This window comes from Lotus japonicus, chromosome 2 (genome assembly GCF_012489685.1).
Source record: "Lotus japonicus ecotype B-129 chromosome 2, LjGifu_v1.2".
NCBI lineage: Eukaryota > Viridiplantae > Streptophyta > Magnoliopsida > Fabales > Fabaceae > Lotus > Lotus japonicus.
Window position 1 is genome coordinate 73,097,379 of NC_080042.1, and position 14,685 is coordinate 73,112,063.

The following is a 14,685-nucleotide window of genomic DNA, read 5'->3' on the forward strand; positions in this document are numbered from 1 at the left end:
TGTGTTGAAGACTTGAATTTTTTATTTTTATTTTTATTTTTTTGAAAGAGAAGACTTGAATTTGAAGTAACTATAATTTGTGTTGGTTAACATGTGATCATCGGCATCTCCGTTTCAACATTGGCATATGCTGTTTATTGTTGTTATGAATCAAAAACGAATTTTTTGACCAAAAAAAAATTCAAAAAGGAATTTTGATATGGTTAGGGTAGAAATGCATTTCACTGTACCCGTAAGTGGTAGGAGCTGAGGGACATATGAGTTGGGTAGGGGAAGGTCTAATGATCGACTTTTGGCGGGTGCAATTTATTTTTCCGATATAACAAAAGAAAAATGCATCTCATTATATAATTAAATTGGAATATTATATCATGTAAAATTCAATACAAATGACCTAACAACTATGTAATTTCTTTAAGAGTTTAATTTATATGCACTGACAGTGTAAAGATCTCTGGCACATCCTAAAAATTTGATTGATTGACGGTGTAAAAAAACTTTACACCGTCAGTGTATCGAAATTAAACTCTTTCTTTAATAATTCATTAATAGAATTATAAATTAGTTTTTTACTAGATGGGAAGTATTTTGGTGGATTGAAATTGATATTCAATTTGTCTTTCGGATCAACTTGAACTCATTCTTTTGTGGTTCGGTCTTTGTTAAACCTGCACCTCATCGAATTTCTTCGAGTCTTTGTAAATTCACAACAATGCGTGGTCACGTGACACGATAGTAGAGGTGGTGGACATTGGCAATATCTAGTGGTGACGACGGAGGTGGTGATGGTTACCTAGTGGCAGGGGTGGTGGCGATTATGGTGGTGGGGGTAGGGATTGTGGTAGAGGGTGGACACAAAAGTGACAATGATGACAGCGGTGGATGGTGGTGTTGGCAGTGGTGGTGGTAGGGGTGATGATAGTGGAGGTCCTGGTGGTGACAATGGTGGCGGTGGATGTGGTTGTGACATCAATGGCAGTTGTGGAGGATGGTGGTGGTGGTAGAGTTGATGAAGCTGCTAGTGGTGGTGGAGATTAATGTTACTTGGTGGCGACGATGGTCGTGGCAGAGGCAACGACGATGTTATAATGGTGGAGGGTGGTGGTCTTATAGATAGTGGAGGTGGAGGGTGAAGATAGAAATGAAGGAGACGATGGTAATGATGGCGGTGGTGATGGCAACAACGGTGGAGACGAAGTCGGTGGTGGTAGTAGTAGTGAGGCGACAATAATGATGGTGGAGGAGGCAGTGGTCTTATTGATGGTAAAGGTGGTGGTGGAGGGCGAAGGTGGCGATGAAGGAAGCAGGGGTGATGATGATAGTGGTGGTAACGACGGTGGCGGTCACTGCGGTGATGAAGGTGGTTGCGGCATTAGAGGTACTTTGACCTCCGCAAAAAAGAAGGTTTTTTTTAAAAAAAAAAAAGCTCCTCTTGATACATTTTCTAAAAACTTCTTATCATATTTTTCTTCAATAAAATTAAGTTACTTATTTTTCAAAGAACTCATCCTCAAATGTGTTTGGTCCGACTTTTATTTTTAAGGAGTTTTTAAGTCACAAAAAAAGCTGAGACATACGTTACCTAAGTCATTTTAGACTAACAAGACAAAATGAAGATGTTGTTTCAACATGTTGAGATTGAGGTAAAAGATGACTCATATCTAGAGTTGTAGGTTTCCATTTTGTATGAAGTTTTTTGCATTTGAAAGATAATATTCCACCTAAATTTTTTATTTAAGGACCATATCTAATTCCAATGTTCGAATAGTAAATAGCATATCAAATTTGCTTAGAAAAATTGAAATTCACACCAAAGTCAATCATTAGTCAACACTTTTCAGTCTCACATTGACTAAATCTCTCTCCACTCATCTTTCCTTCCCTTATATAAATGGAACTCATACTCATATATGTCTAAGATTAATGCTCATATAAGTGTTTGGGTAATGCATACAAAATGTGAAAAGCACAAAATGTGTACTTCAGTTTAAAATTTTCACTGATCCATTTTTGGATCATGAGTTTAGTGTGAAGCACATTTAAGAAGGTTGTTACCTCATCTCATTTGTTTTTTGTTTTCTTTATTTCTTTATGTTTTTTATTCTCTTCTTATTTTTAATATCATGTAAGTACTTATTAAGTTCAATATTGTTGTAAATATTTGTTTTATGTTTTGTAAATATTTGTTAAGCTTAGTGTTCTTGTAAAATATATGTTTAGTCTAAACTATCTATAAAAAATCCCAAAAATATGCTTTAATTGTCAAAGTAAAAATTCCTTAAAATACAAAAAAAAAATTCAAAAAATATCATGATTAAAATCAAGTTCTCTTAAAAAAATACTTTTATAAATATTAAATCATGGCTGTTTTGTAAACCTTTGCTCCCTGGGTCTGTCTTGTTGATTAGCTTGCGAAGATCTTGGTTTTTGTTGTTGTGTGGTTTAGTTCCTTTGTACTGGTGGCTTGATGAATGAGGTCTATTATTCTATCCTGGGAGATTTAAACAGGGTCTTTTTGGGTTGTTTTTTTAGTTGATTTTGGTCAAGGATTTTTGCAGTTTTATTGTGCCTCTTGTTAGGCTTTGGGTTTTTTTTTAAAATATAAATTAAAAATAAAATCATTTTTGGGTAAAAACTAAAAAGGATAATTTTAGATTTACTAAATTTTGCACAATTTACATTGGTAACTCCATGCTTTAATTTGTTTATTTTGTTGAGTTTTTACTGTCTCGTCGTAACCTCAGTTGCGTGTGTTGGGCGTTGTTTTGCAAGAAAAATGTATATCAGTAAAAAAAAATCATTGGTTTAATTTGTAGTAATGTAAGTGTAATCTGCTGATCAGTGGCGGATCCAGGACCCTAAGGTCAGGGGGTTCAAATTTTTCAAATGAATGCATCGTAAAAATATAATTAAAAACAACTTTAATATGTTTATACATCGAAAATTATACAAGTGATAGTTTTCCTCTATGTGATTTCATATTCTGAAATCGTTGAACATTAAGCTCAGAGTCAATGTTATTGAATACATCACTCTAAGTAACTAAACAATCGTTCATCAATGTATCTCCAATTCGGTTACGCAGCATATTCTTCACAATATTCATAGCAGTTGCTACTTATTTTCCAAGTTAGCGACTGATTAAGGAGGTAACAAGACACTTAGTACTGTTGTGTTGGTGCATACTAATCACGATCAACAAATTTAATGGCATACAAGGCATAAATTATATCAGGAATATAGCCCAAAATAGTAAGAAGCAAGCAAATGATGAATTCAACGTGCATAAAATCAATCACAATCACCAATCTGTCAAAAATAAATACCAAATCCAACAAACTAATAGTCTAATACTATCATATAACTTCAGATTGGTCAATTAATATCCAATTAATTAAGAATCCAATTTATTTCACAGCTTCCATAGTTTTAATTCACTCAATATTCAGATCAAAACCCATAAAGGGGAAAACTGTGAAAGAGATAAAAAAAACCGATTTTGAGAATGGAAAAAGGAAAAACAAGTCAAAGGGGTGTTGGTATGAAAAATTGGGACATATTATACATTCAGTGCACAACAACCCGTGAAGATCGACGAGCAAGGAGAGTGGGAGGCGCAACGTGACGGGTGAGGACGAGGAGGGAGGCGCAGTGGATTGGTTTGGTGGCTTGGTGGGTGCTTGGGTAGTTGGGTGGGAGCCTGTGAAAGACTTAGGATACGCCGTACGCGAGAGAAAGAGAGACAAAGTGATAGAGTGAGAGAAATAAGTGAGTGTGAGTATTTAGTGCAAAATTTGGTATACTAGTATAATTTAAAATTTTCAAGGGTTCAAAAAAAAATTATATACAAAAAAAAATATTTATATAGGGGGTAAGTACAATTTTTGTTTTGTTCAGGGGGTTCATTTGAACCCCTGAAACCAACACAGGTCCGCCCCTGCTGCTGATGATTATTTAAGAGTTCTAGTTTCATTTTGTATTTGGCAAACAGACATGGTCTTATGATGAGCATTTTGATATGGCTCGACCACAATTTCAAGATGTGGTTTTTACATTCCCCGGTGTCGGTGGGGGAACCTCACAAAAGGCAACGGGGTACTTAGCATCTGCAATTCTGCATGATACCATGTAACTTCTACGGTTTTTTTCTTGTTCAAATGCTTATTAACAATGTGGTTGTTTGTTCTTATATTGGGAATAGGACACCGGCAAGTTTATGATGTCATTGACGTGAATTCATGGATCAGACATTTTCTCAATGAGCACTAGTGATGAAGCATATACAAAGTAAGATATCAATTTTGAAACCTGAGTGTTGAGTGTGAAGAAGATACTTACAAATGAAGATTGTTGTCTTACTTCATCAATGGTGCTCATTAGGAGGTGTCTAACTCTCTGAATCCACGTAAATGACGCATGCCATGTCAAAATCTCAATCATCAATGAGATGAGAGCATACAACCACATTCTTAACGAGAGAGTTGCAATTATTATGAGGTTTAATTTGGTTTTGTAATTTTAGTTCTTTTATTTAGTTTGGGGTTAATTATGTCACTGAATTAGGGTTAATTTGGTAAATCTGAGGTGGAAATGAAAGAAATTAAATAAAAAAGGCTTCCATATAAGTTTAAGTTGACATATGTCACTACCACATAGAACTGATGAGGAAACTTAACAACATTGTCGAAGTTCAGCCTACAATGAAGGCTAATAGTGAGTATTTTCTAAAACAGAGGAATGTTATCTAAACTTTACTCCGACGGTGGACTATAATCAAACAACTCATATTTTAGAGGAAAGGAAAACTTATAAACCCAAAAATAATTGTGTTTGAGTTCCTCAGCCAATGTCATTTTGAAGTTGGCCCCACCACCTGAAAGATGGCATGTGACATGCAAAAGGTGAAGATTTTCAGTGTTTTAGGTCCTCTAGTGACACAAAATGAATTTATGCATGAACTCAACTCTTTGCTTGTAGAAGCTTCAAATCTTACTTTTTAACTTTTTAGAGTGTCACCCAGACTTGTAGGTAAAAAGAATAAAATATAGTGGTTTAGTGATAAGAAACTCCTAGAGTTAAAGATGCTCTTAGATTAAATTTTCATTGAAATAGGACCTCAAATTTGGTTTAGTCTATGTTCCGGTCTAAATCTCCGGTTAGGGCTAAGCAATTAAGCAACAAAAGTAGAGAATGACAAAATAGCAAATGAGCAAAAAAGTGTTGGATCCCCCACCGCATGGGCGGTGTCCTCTTTATATATTATCACTACAGAAAAAAAGGCATTTTGCAGCGTTTCTGGAAGCATTTTGCGGCGGTTAAAACCGCCGCAAAATGTATAATGAGGCGTTTCCTTGAGCGCCGCAGTTACGAGCGTCGGGGGCCGTTCTGCGGCGCTTATATGCAAGCGTTGGAATAACCGCCGCAGATTCGGTAATTCATTCTGCCTCTTTTTTGCGGCGGTTTCTAACAGCTGCAAAGTTCTACAATGATTTTTAAAATATCTTCTATTTAATTACATTGAATTGCGTAAAATCGTTTTTCAATTTTTTTTAAAAGTCAAATTATATATTCAATCAATAAATAAAATGAAGAAAATGCACAAGAAATGCCTAAACATATAGAATTAATAAAAAAAGATAATTTTTAAATATTGAGACGCCAAAAGAGTAATGTAAATTAGTATACACACCCGGTCCTTACAAAATTGATCATATACACAGGGGTAGTGCAGAGTAAAATACAGGGACATCTTTATAGTAAAATATACCAGGTTATCTTTCATCCATGGTTGATTCAATAAGTGCAGCTTCTTCTTCCTGCAGGGGCACAAAATAAAATGGAAATGAGCATGGTGAAACTTAATATCTAAAGAAATGATCACTTGGAAGAATGGAGCCACATACCACCAAGGCATTAAATTCAGTCTCCTGATCTATGGCGTTTATGACAATAGGATCTTCAAGCAGGTCCTGTTCAAAAACTTAGCCATTAGCAACCTCAAGCTATGTGTGTACAAGCAACAAAAGATGAAACTTAAAATCATTGTGGTTAAGTAATGGACATTATTATTAGAGTGAATGCCACAACCAGAAAATAGTAAGGCTGCTAAAATTTGAAAACCATTGCTTGAAAGTGGCATTCTGACCTTTAAGAATAAATGGGTAAAATGCAGAAAATAGGAGTCAGTTTATATTGAATATAAGATTAGAACTACAAAAGGAAATTGTGCACAAACTCTACGTCCTATCTATCCACCTCTCCAGACACAATATCTTGAGTACCTATGATGGTGACCACATCTGCTGGGGCTCTAGACAATCCCCGTACCGCCAAGGGGGAGGACTCGTTGGACAAACTCTATAGACTCCGTGCAGATCTAGCTCACAGGGGAGTCTGATCCCGGTCCTTTTGTCGTTGGTGATAGCCTACTTACATCATCAGCAATTTGCAATATCCCGTTCTCATCCTGCAGAGTAAACGGCCTAATTAAATACCATTATGTATTTTACCATGGCAATTACAAACTCAGTAAATGATCTTTGACACTATATTCACACTGGTATAAGAGAGTAAAGGGTCTCAACTCTCAAGTATATGGAATGCTTCCACTGTTCCGCAGTATAGTAGTTTCTCTATGAAGCTTGTACCAGCTTACCTTCAAAGCGACAAAAAGAAGTGGATCTGATGGTGTGTGAATCATGTAGCGAGCACCTTCCTGCAACAAAAGGACTACAAATTAGTGCACAATCCATAGCTCTCTGAGGATTGTAATAGGCCAAAGGTTCCTTTATCAATCTTCCAAGTTCTATGTTTTAAACATAGGATAGGACAGATGAACAAAATATACATCTACACCTATTGTTATATTAAAATCAAAACCTATTGAAAAGAAACAAAAAAATACAAAAACACATTGTGTCAATGAAGGTAATAAAATTACCAGATTAAAATGTGTAATTTCTACACCTTCAGTTGGCAAGCCATCCACTCCTCTCTCATCGTCTGCAAAATGGTAAAAACACAATGCATTACACTTGTCGCATAAAATTCAAACAGTTGTGCATTAGATTACAGCTTTAGGAGTAACTTGTAAATATAATGTTCATCAATCATCATCATCATAAAACTGCATGGTAGAGACAAAGTTAGACAATAAATTGATAGGAGCTTCCTATAGATTAACCTTTTATTTGATCTGTTAAATCGGATAAGACATGGACTATGGGGAAATGAAAATTATGCATTAATCGTAAAAAGTGTTTGGGGTCTATATATCAAAACCAGAAATGCAAAATACAATCAAGTGAAATAATATGTATATATGACTTGTCTTTAGGATTTCTATTTTTGGTCAATGCATTGTCTCATTCTAAATAAGCATAGACTCATGGTCCACAACTTGCCCATGAAATTAGAATAAGGGAGAAATAGCAATCCAATGTCAGTATATACAAATTCCAATTCTGCAGTATGATATACATTACTTTAGGCAAAATTTAAAATAGCACTATGATACTAATAGACAGATCAAAAAAAAGGTTTGCATTCATAATATATGTGAGCAGCAACCAACCAAATGTCACTAAAATAACTAAGAAAATTCATTTTCCTTAACAAAAAGATATCCAGTTCCCAACAAAAAGCAAAGCATCACTTAACAAAAATATATCCAGCTATGTTGGGGCCAAAGAGACCGCTGGAAGGTTCGAACCACAATATGTTGGGGCCAAAGAGACCGCTGGTTGAGCTATGATGGAGTGGAAGATTTCTGCAAGGATTCCAACCATACACTTATTGAGGTTCCAATGGTAAAATTCTTTAGATTCCCTTTGCCCATTCTTGTTGGTTTTTAGTAGTAACATACTAACATTTCTTCCATGCTTACCACATTTAGTAGAGAAAGTATGCCAAAAATACATTTTCAGGGAAGTAGGTTTGTTGAATGCAAAGTTTGTTAGCACTCCTACGGGTTTAGATACTAACATGTGCCAAATACATTTGTGCCTAGAAGGTTTCTTGCAGAAGCCATTAATTATATATGAAAGGACCAAGTACAAAGATTGATAACCATATTATCAGAAAAGAGATTCATTTAAGGGAGATTAGTACTGATTTTGTGAACTTCAAATAGGTAGCCAATAGTCAACTGTAATTAATACTAATTAGCAGTGATGACTATCTCATTGATTGGATTTAATTCAGCCATAAGTGCTCCCTTGTTTGTATTGTTTCTTTACTATATATATTACTAACTATGAAGATTCTGCTAATTAGCAGTGAAGATTCTGCAATATTACTTTCAATGGAGTAGCATGAACATTGAACAGTAATGTCACTATGGTTCCGAAAACAGCAACCCAACATTTAATTTGAATTGACCCTATGATCCTCCGTCAAGGATTCCAACCATACACCAGAGTTTTATACTAACTAAAGCTATGAAAAAACAATGAGAGAACAAAAATTTATCATCATAATCCTCTATAATTCACAGCTTAATCATAAACACCAGAGTTTTCTAGAAACATAACATTGCATTCAACCATCCAAATTGAAATTGCACATCTGAGAAGAAATTGAAACTGAGAACTAGGTGCTTACCTTCAATCAAAGCTACAAGGAGAAGAAACTGAAACCCAGGATGAAAATCTGAGTGAGAACCGAGAGCACAAACACGAGTTTTGATGAGAATGTGGAAATCTGAAACCTAAAATCCCTAATTCCTAACCAAAACAAATAGATCCAAATCAAAAACCTGAAATCTAAAACCTAAAATCCCTAATTCCTGATCAATTCGCGAGATGAAACGAAGTGCTTACCTTCAATCAATGACCGAGCTTCAATCTGGAACGCCATTTACGTGAGCTTTGCTTCTGAGGTGTTCGCCATCGCTGAGAGAGGAGTGAAGAATTACGATGCTAAGAGAGGTGAAGAATCACGATGCTGAGAAGAATCGCGATGCTGAGAGAGGTGAAGGTGTGGTGGGTATTTCCTGAGATGAAAAAAACGCGATCTGAAATTGCTTCTGTGGTGGGTTCAGGTGAGGTGGGTTTATTTTAGGTTTTCCTGATTTAATCATTCTGCGGCGCCTGGTTGAACCGCCTCTGAAATAACCCCCGCAAATGTCTAAAAAACCGCCACTAGTTGACACAAACCGCCGCAAAATTGTACGAAAACTGCGGCGGCTGGCATAACCGCCTGAAAAAGTGCCTCAAGTTTACATTTTGCGGCGGTTTTTGCGTAACCGCCGCAAAATGCCCGTCGCTAAACACCAGTTTTGTTGTAGTGTATGAAGTTTTGACCCGTTCGGGTCATGGGTCACCTGGCCCAATAGTACAAATTCGGTAAGCCCACATAATACAAAGGTTGTAAGCCCGCTAACAGTACACAAGCCCACAAGACACCTAATCTTAAAAGCCATTTTAAGGTGCAGCGTGTCTTTTAAATAAGCCCACAATACAATACTCAAAGCCCTTTAACATATAAAGTCAATAACGCTAAACTTAGATAACTGTTACATGCAAAAGATGACACATAAAAAACGACATAAGCTTCGCCCTTGTAACAAGCAAAAGACGCTTCGCCTTTTTCAATAAGCAAAAAGAAGCTTCGCCCTTGTCGATTATTGAAGTGACTTCACTTGCTCTCTTTTTTAAGACTCTGATTGAGATCTTTTCCCGTCACTTCACCATCATATTCCTGTCATAATCACAAACAAGATATGCAAATATTTTGAAACTTGAAACTATCCATTATACCTCATGATGAAACGGCGCCTGACAGTTTCCCAAAACCCATATCCACTCAGCATTTAATTCCCACTGACATTTCTGTGTCAAACGGTACAAAAGTAATAATTATTTAACTCAAACTCTTCACACCCATTCATTTTCAGAAAACGTTTCGTAGGTAAAAATTGATGGACCATCAAGTGACACGTCTTGGAACTTACATCCTCCATTATAGGGCGAATCGACGCGCCTGCTCTTCACCCCACTATAAAGCTTGACCCTAAAAACCTTTTTCTTACCATTCTCCACTCTTCTTATTTCTCAGTAACTTTCTCTAAAAAACATTCGCTGCTTTGCCTCAAGTGCTTGAAGAATTTCTGGGAATTTCGCTAGAAACACTTCCCATCTCCTTCCAGGTCTTGTCATCCCTCTCCCTGGTAATCTCTTCCTCCCTTCAACTTTTATTCACCTTTTCTATTTCTCTATCCTGTCCACCCCCGTTTCTTTTAAGCCTTTTCCCTGTTTAAACTTAAAATCACTCTATCACTTCTATAAAGATAAATAATTTTCCTCAAAACTTAGAACTTGTTTACCCAACCTACCTCACCACTTACTCACAGAAAACTCCTACCTGACAAACCCCATTTCCTCTTAATTTTCAGGAAACTTCGCTCTCAAAAATGGTTGCAAAAAATCCTCGTAAATCACCTAAGAAACATAAAGAACTTCCTGTTGCCGACTCCCTATGGATCTCACGATCAATTGCTACTAGATACAGCGACTTCCGCACTATTCCCAAAGTGATGGATTTGATAACCCAATATAATTTTAGGGCTGATGGTAATGACGCACATTTAGACATAGTCGCCTGCGCCCCTGATGAACCTTGTTGCTTCGGTAAACCTGACCCTAATGGTAAAAATCACACTTACTTCTTTAAAACCCTGTTCCAAGACCTTGAATACAAACTCCCCCTTCCTGACTTTACCTGTTCCAGCTTAACCTTAATGAACATCGCCCCCACCCAACTTTCTGCTAATGGTTGGGCTTACCTTCGAGCCTTTGAATTATTATGCGTCTGTCTAGGCATAATACCAACCTGCAAGAAGTTTTTCTTCTTTTTCGAAACTTCCGGCATGAAGGTAAAGGGCGAATATATTTCCCTATCCTCTGCCAGGGGGCGTGGGGTATTTACTCTCTTTAGGAGTAATTTTAAACACTGGAAATCTAAATTTTTCAAATTAAAGGAATCCGAAGAAAGTAAAGATGTTTTCTACTTTGATGATGGAACCCCACGATTCCCTTTCTATTGGACTGATAAGCCCCAACTTATCCACAATGTTCCCGAATCCTCTCTTAGCCCTGATGAAAAATATGAAGTTGATTTCTTGTCCACAATTCACTTGAACCTTTATGATTTCTATGAAGCATTCAAGAAAAGAAACTTAGCCCGTTTTGTTGGTAAGAACATTTTTCCTTCTTAACTTGACTCACCCAAAAATTTATGCAAAATCCTAACTGCTATATATATATATATATATATATATTTTTTCTTTTGTATTCTTCAGCGAAGATGTCTCGCCTTTCCGAAGATGACATTCTCCGCTTCCGCCGCGAGCAACAGGCGTTGAAGAAGAAGCAATCCCCTGCTAAGTCCCTGACCGAACCTGAAGGGAGTCACTCTGAAACTGAGAAGAATCCAGCCCAGAAAAGAAGAAAAAGAAATCAGAATTCTGAGAAGTCTGCCGAGAAAATCGCCATACAAACTTCACTGGAAAAATTCGCCACCAAAGGGGCGAATCAGTATGGTTCTTCTAGCACTCCACCGCCCTCGTGGAAGTACGAACTGAAAGAATTTGAGGATATGACTTCTGAGGAAGTTACTTCCTTATGGGATTCCCGAATCAACTTCAACTCCCTTGTGGAAACAAACCTTGTCTTTGAAGCTGATAAGGAAAAGATAAGAAAAATTGGGCTTCAGGAGGCATGTCAAGCTGTCATGACCAAGAGCTTGGAAATTGCTGCAATTTCCAAAATGATAGAAATCGAGTCCAACGGCTTTGATGGGCTTTCTAGCGCTAAAAAACTTGAAGACAAAGAAAAAGAGAATGAAAAACTGAAGTCCACCATGAAGCTGTTAGAAAAATCCAACAAGGCCAACGAGAAGAAAGCCGCAGATCTGGCTTTAGAACTTGAAAAATTGAAAAAGACTCTGGAAGAAGGTGAAGCCTTACTGAAGGCGAAAGAAGAAGAAACACAAAAAATGAAGGAAGAGGCGAACTCCTTGGCCTCAGAAAAACAAATTTTGAACAAGACTGTTGATGATCTCTCTGCTGAAGCGGCATCTTTGAAAACCTCCATTCTTTCCCAACTTGAAGCTGGCTTTAACAAAGCTAAGGAACAAATCTTGTTCCTAAATCCCGACGTGCCTATCAAGACCGAAGGCGTTGATCCTTATGCTAGGATCATTGACGGAAAGTTAATCACGCCCAACTTTGATGAGGAAGAAGAAGAAGAAGAACAAGAAGAAGAAGAAGAAGAAGAAGACAAAGACAACAACAACAACAACAACAACAACAACAACAAAGAGGGAGAAGGGGAAAGCAATTGACCCTTCCTGAGAAAAGTTGAAATGATGTTTTGTTCCCGTTGGTCTTATACCAAACGGTTGACTTAGTTTCCTGCTTTTTATTTCCTGCATTTCCCGCTTTTAATTAAATGTAACGCCCCCCCTCTAATATTAATGCAACAAAGTTTAAGTTCAAAATCTAAGTGTCACCCTTATACTATGCTTTAAAATCACTTATCTTCCTCTAAAATCTCCCATTCCTTCTTAAAAAGTAATAACTCAGTAACCTAACTCGAAAGTTATTGTGTTCTCTAAACTTAAAGTACTGCTCTAACAGTATAAGAATATGAAAATAATGTACTGCGAAAATACCTTTCTTCTGGATTCGTTTATCCACAAAGGCGTTGATCTTAACCAGTTGTCTACCTTATGAAGAAGGCTTTGATAATTCTTACAAAACTCGAAGCCCTGGGCTTATCAAAATTTTTTGTTTCAAGAAAAAATTGATTTTTCTTTAACAACTATTCTTTGAATTCATAAGGCCTTTGCATTTTGAAGTGAATCAAAAATAAAAAGATCAGAAGCGCAATTTGTTCTGATATAGAAATTTGCTCGCTTGGAGACTTTGTGCTTAAGTTGGACAAGCTTAATCCAAGTTAAGGCTATGCTTATGAATTCGTGGCCAAATGCTCTAGTTTTAAGAGACTTACTCTTTCTCAATTGTCTGGAATCGCCCAATTGATAGACCTAAGTTGAAAAGTAACTTAAATGCTAACAAAGCACTCAAGAAATTTTTAAAGGTTATGCCTCGTTAAAAACTCTCCCGCCCGGGGTAGAGAAAAGAGTGCATACCTGTTTTTTCATTAAAAATTAACATCATGCCTCGTTAAAAACTCTCCCTAATGGGTAGAGAAAAGAGTGCATGCTACCAAGTCTTAATAGACAAACCACATGGTCTTGACACTTAAACAAATACAGAAACCACAAACAACGAACACGACGTAATCTTTGAACAGAATAAAACACACTGAAACGAAACAAACAGAACACAACTTCAACTGTAGTAATAGCGCAAGTGTTGTGCATTCCATGCCCTTGGAACCCTGCGCCCAGATAACTCCTCCAAGTGGTAAGCCCCTTGCCCCAAATCTCGCAGAATTCTATATGGACCTTCCCAGTTAGGTGCCAGCTTTGAATCGGTTGGACTTTTTGCCTTTCTGCGTAATACCAAATCGCCCACTTTCATGCTCCTAGGCACCACTCGTGTATTATAATGCCTTTCTGACCTTTGTTTGACTACAGCCTCCCTTAAACGGACTTCTGCTTTTACCTCATCTGCCAAGTTCAAGTCCACTAGAACATTTTCCCGATTCTGGTTTTCTTCATATGTAGCCACTCGAAAAGTCATGTCTTGTATCTCCACTGGAATCATTGCATCAACTCCGTAAGCAAGCTTGAAAGGTGTTTCTCCAGTAGTGGATTGGGGTGTTGTGTTGTAAGCCCAAACCACTGTGATCAATTCATCTGCCCATAATCCTTTTGCTTCGCCCAATCTCTTCTTCACGCCATTCAAAATCACCTTGTTTGCTGCTTCAACCTGCCCATTAGATTGCGGGTGTTCAACTGAGGCGAACCTGTTTTCAATTCCCATCTCTGCACAAAAATCTCTGACCTTCCTGCTTGTAAACTGTGTTCCATTATCAGAAACAATGGTTGCTGGCACTCCAAACCTGCAGATTATCTTCCTCCAATAAATTTTTTTAACCTTCTCAGCTGTAATCTTCGCCATTGACTCTGCTTCAATCCACTTTGTGAAATAATCCACCGCCACCAAAACAAACTTGACTTGCACCCCTGCTGGAGTGAATGGACCCAGAATATCTACGCCCCACATTGCAAATGACCATGAAGAACTCATTGAACTTAAAACTTCAGGAGGTGCCCTGTGAAGATCAGCAAAAACTTGGCACTTTTCACATTTCTTAACATATTCCATTCAATCGCCCTTTAAAGTTGGCCAATAAAATCCTGCCCTCAACACCTTCGAAGCCAAAGATCTTCCTCCTATATGACTGGCACAGACCCCCTCATGCACTTCAAACATAATCCTTTCTGCATCCTCTTTGCTAACACACCTTAACAATGGTACTCCTACGCCCCTCCTGTAAAGTTGTCCACCCATCATAGTATAACGACTCGCCTCTCGTATCTGGTCCTTTGATAATAGAGCTAAATCTGATCCATCCGCTTCCAGGCACATTCGAATTCTATCCATCCAATCTAAAGTTGCTCCGCCCGTTACCATCATAACATCATCCTCCTTCACACTTGGACCCTTCAAAGTCTCTTGAATCACAGACTTGTTGTTACCTGGTTTCTTCGTGC